The sequence below is a fragment of the Mauremys mutica genome, chromosome 1, assembly GCF_020497125.1.
Source record: "Mauremys mutica isolate MM-2020 ecotype Southern chromosome 1, ASM2049712v1, whole genome shotgun sequence".
Classification (NCBI taxonomy): Eukaryota; Metazoa; Chordata; order Testudines; family Geoemydidae; genus Mauremys; species Mauremys mutica.
The window spans coordinates 335,554,058-335,559,259 of NC_059072.1; the positions used below are offsets into that span (position 1 = coordinate 335,554,058).

The following is a 5,202-nucleotide window of genomic DNA, read 5'->3' on the forward strand; positions in this document are numbered from 1 at the left end:
GAAAGAAAACAAAGGAAATTAGCTGTAGCTACCAGCTTATCAAACAACATGCACAAACCCCTTAGGACACCAAAAATCCAATCCTAGTCTTAAAAAAGGTAAATTTTATTAAAAACAAAAAGAAAGAAAATACATCTGGAACTTAGGCTTTTGCTAGATTTGAAGAGAGCAATTCCAAAAAGCAAGCTCCCAAAATAGCTTTCTTGGGGGTTCAGCTTAAAGGTTACAAGCAAACAAAAGCATCTGGGGTTAGCACAGAGGAGTCCACAAGCCAATAAGAAATAAAAGAAATAACCCTAATCATGTCTAGCTAACCATTCTGATTTACTTACACATTTGGAGTTCAGATCATGTCTAGAACTACTTATCTGATCATTTATGATCATACCTGGCTTAAGCTGCTTATACCATGGTTGCTCTGTCCCTCCAGCCCAGAGAACAATAGACAAGGGCAAAGTTTCTTTCCCAATTTTAAAAAGTTCTATCTTTCCATTGGCTCTTTTGGTCAGTTGCCCACCTTTTTAACCCAGTGGTCCCCAACGCGGTGCCTGTGGGCGCCATGGCACCCGCCAGGGCATTTACGTGCGCCTGCCTAGTGACACAATGTGAAAAGTAGTGGCCAGTTGGGGAGAGAAGCCGTGGCCCCGTGCCTGCCGGGGGCAGAGAACTCCAGGGCAGCAGGCTGCGGGTGCCGGTGTTCTCTGACCCCGGCAGGCACGGGGCCGCGACTTCTCTCCGTGCTGCCCAGAACTGCCAAAAAAAAAAAAAGTGGAACTGGAGATTTCGGGCCATCAAAATGATATTGTTCTAAAATTCTGCGCAACAGATGAAAACTTTTGGAATCTGGCTGACCGAAAAAAGTTTCCTGCCTTTAAAAATGTAGCATACAAAATAAAATACTATTTCAGTTCCACTTATCTATGCAAAGTTCTGTTTTCAACAGTGAACATCATAAAATCAAAATACAGATCTCGGCTTACAGATGCCCATCTTGATAATTGCTTACGAACGGGAATATGATCCTACTCTCCCAACTATGAAAAATTGGCTGAAGAATTGCAGTGCCAAAAGTCACACTGACTTCATTAGAAAAACCATGTGAATTAATGATACCTATTTTCCATTAAGTGCTGATGAGCGCATATGATTAACTTGTGTTTAACTGTTTTTCATATTTGTTTGTTTGTTTATTGAAATCCAGATACAAGTAACAATACAAAGAATATTTTTAAGTTAACCATAACTGGCTATTTATGTTAAAGTAAGAATAATAAATATATTTGGACCAGCAGTTCAACAATGTTTTACTTTTTTTAAATAAATAAAACTGTTTATGATACCATTTTGAGGCCAATAGCACACTCATGTTTTCAGACGAGTGTGGCGGGCGTCAACAATTTTTCAAGGCTTATTTTGTATTTGTACATTAAATAATACAAAAAACATCATATTTAATATTACAGAATATATTAACCTACAAGATAAAAAAGGTAATTTTACATGTAAAAGGTATTAATTAAATTATTCGGCAATTACTCTTTCATCTTACCATGTGAATTTGCTCGTTTTTCTCTACCTGTAAGAAAAATTAAGGCGTTTTTACAAAATAAATATCATAAACAGTTTTCATCTTATTTATTCACCATCTTGAAAGGGTTTTTTCTTCTTTGTGAGCAGATGAGCAATTTTAAAGGAAGCAATAGTAGCACTTTTAGACTTTACCACTTGTCTAGTGAAAACAAATTCCTGGGCAGATAGAAGAAAATTAATCAACTCAAATCAAACCTTTCTCAACTCAGATTTAAGTGGATGGCTAATGTCAAAAGAGCCGTGATTAGTTTGGAAACGGCGTTCAATATTATGTTTTTTCGGCACTGCAACAGTACCACTACACAATAAGCAAACACATTTCCCTTTATTTTCAATAAAACAAGAGGGTTCTTCCCACTCTGTGTTAAAATAATACATATGTTGTCTTTTATTTGAACTACTCATTTTGGGGCAAAACGTTAAAAAAATAATAAATCGCAAAGCACAAAAAAACAGCAGTATTGGTGCAGCAGAAGAATACTCACATACAGGGCCGGCTCCAGGCACCAGCAGAGCAAGCACGTGCCTGGGGCGGCACACGCTATGGGGTGGCATTCCATCCATTCTTGGGGCATCAGAGTCCGAGCGGATTTTTTTTTTTTTTCCTGATTTGGCATTTTGGGCTTTTTTTTTTTTTTTTTTGCGCACTTTGGCAGTTTGGGCGGCGGCAGTCCATGCTGACTTTTTTTTTTTTTTGGGCAGTTCTGGGCAGCGCGGAGAGAAGCCGCGGCCTCGCGCCTGCCGGGGTCAGAGAACACTGGCGCCCGCAGCCTGCAGCTCCAGAGTTCTCTGTCCCTGGCAGGTGCGGGACCGCAGCTTCTCTCCCTTGCTGGGCACTACTTTTCACACCGTGTCACTAGGCGGGCGCACATAAATGCCCCAGTGGGCACCATGGCGCCGGCGGGCACCGCATTGAGGACCACTGCTTTACAGATAAAGCAAGTAAAGAACAGTGACCAAGAGGGATTTTACAGCTAACTGGCTGTCCATCAAAGGGAGATATCCCCCCTTTTATTTATCACAGATGTCTACATAACAATTACACCTGAAAATAAAATTGAGAACAAGATTCAATATTTATCAACACACCTTAGATCAGTACAACTGTAATATTTGTTCCAGCTAAAGAATGCTTTGCAAAGGTCATGAAGTCTCAATTCCTACCCAACAAACAACTTGATGGTTTCCATACTATAAAATGCTAATCTTGGTCCAAAAATATATATTCTCTTATGTATGTGTGTAAACAGACTATTTAGATATATAGTGTATATCTAAATACTGCCCTGCTGCATTGACTTTCGGAGTAAGACTAGCATTAAATATAGAGTATAGCATTCATTGAGAATAGTCAAATTACTTACAAGCGGCAAAGCCATGACTTATGGAGATTATCCCAAAAGAAACATTTTTGTGGGAGGTTACAACTGTTTTGAATAAGTCCCAAGGAGGATAGAATACTTAACAGAGTGCAGCTTAAGTGGTCAAAAGTGCATGAAAAATGCAATTTATCACATGGATATCACCACCAGATGTGCAATATTATGGAGCAGCTATAGCTACTCTACAGTTAGGGCTGCAACTAGCTTCTTCTGTAAAGATTTGATTTCCAACCCAAAATTATATGGGCTGGAAAACTAGAATTGTCAGGTTTGCTCTGAAGGCAAAGGAGAATGTTTTGATTTGGTTTTGTTTGTACAAAGGTTGAAGAAAATTCAAATTATATTTAAGCTAGACGGAGACAAAAACAATAGAAAAAAAGACCATCTCAAATCAGGACAGTGGGTTTTTTTTTTAAATGACCTGTAACTCAAACACAGCTTGCTACTCCCTCTTCAAACTCTTCATGTGATTAAATCTACTTAGAAATGCATATGCCAATTTAAGTTAATGTATTGTAAAACTAAACAAAATTCTTATTAATAGTTCCATTCCTAGTAGGAGCAGGATTGGTCCCAAACAGACGTCAATGAGGGATTTTTGCCATTAGCTGAATAGGAACAGAATTAAGCACTACAGAACTGACTTTTTTGGGGTACTGAGTATTGACGTCAATGAGCCCTGTGGATGCTCAGCACTTCTGAACATCAGGTCCCATAGCTGAGAATGATAAAGATTAGAACAAACTACTAAAATGTGATGGATTTTTCCATCTCTTCACGTTTTCTGATCAAGACTGGATGCCTTCCTGGAAGATATGTTTTAGTCAAACACAGGTTATTGGGCTCAGTACTGGCGTAACTTGGTGAAATTTAATGTCTTGTAATATACGGGAGATCAGACTAGGTGACCTAAGGATATATTCTGGCCTTATCACTGTGAATTTATAAATAGTTGAGATATGAAACAGGGTGCAGATCCCCAAAACAAAGCATTGACTTCCACAGGAGTTAGGCTCTTAAAAACCTTTGAGGAGTTGGGCTATGGTCCTTTTACAAGGCTGATTTTGATCCATCTTGTGACACAAAACTAAATAGTAAAACACAATATAAGGGAAAGCTTCATGACTTCAAATTTTGAGAGCTAAGTATCATTGACAACATGAACTTGTTCTGAAAATATTAATAGGCCTTACAGCATGATACAGAAAACATCATCTCTCTCTTCTGAAATATTTGTAAAGTATTTAATGATTCTTTACATCTCTCTGTTATCCACTGATTGCACTACACCACAAAATGTGAAACTGCAATAGATTTTTACAGTTGCAAGGGCAGTAATAGTCAAATCTTTACTATTTGAAAAATAAATGCAATTCTGTCAATAAAATGTGGGGGAAGGGGAAGGGAATGACAATAGAGAATACTTGTCAACAGCCTACAAAATGGCCTAAACTACTCTTTAAAACCAAAATAAAATCCTCAATTGATTGAAAAAAGTTCCTGTATTCTTTTGGTATGGGTAACTGAGCCACAGGGCTGCATTGCCCTTCCTCTGTGGTGTACAGTGGGTGTAAAACAGTCCCAAAAAAACAATAGTAGCATTTACACCCACTTAGCACTGGTATAAATGATGATACACAGTTCAGGGAGATGGAGAATCAAGCTTACACTTTCAAAATGACTTGTCAAAGTCCAAAGAGGAAGTTTGTGGTACAGCCAGAGAAAGAACCTCAGGTGGATAAATTTAGGCACAGCCCCCAGTAAGATACAGAGCTGGGTCAGGACCCTGTCCTCCACTGGACTCTGATGTAGGCAAAAGCACACCCACTACTTTACCTTTCCATCAAGTGAGGCATGTTCTGCCTGCGATTCTCAACATAGTGTGTGGGCTGATGTGCATAAAGGGCCAACTGAGAGCACTGCAGCCCCCTGCTCACTGTCTCCTTTAGGTCACTATGCCTCTTCCAGGTTAGGCCTGCACACGCCCAGGTCTTTTTCCACTGCCTTGTCCAGCCAAAGATGTGCTGATTCCCTACCCTCACTGGGCAAGGTTGGCTCCAGCAGCCTGTCCCCCAGCTGGAGCCAAGAGGGTCCTGGCTCTAGTATTGGTCCCAGGTGCTCGCTCTCCATCTCTCCCCCCTCCCTGCCCAACCCAGTGCCAGTCACAGCCAGGCCAGGAGCCTCTTCCATCCAACCCAACACCTTGGGACCTCTCTGCCTAGGAGGGAAA

At 40.1% G+C, this 5,202-nt stretch overlaps 1 long non-coding RNA gene across 1 annotated transcript in view; it reads right to left on the reverse strand.

Moving 5' to 3' along the window:
• Positions 1-5,202, reverse strand: part of LOC123371690 — a 52,148-nt gene that overhangs the window by 45,892 nt on the left and 1,054 nt on the right. The window lies entirely within an intron of this gene.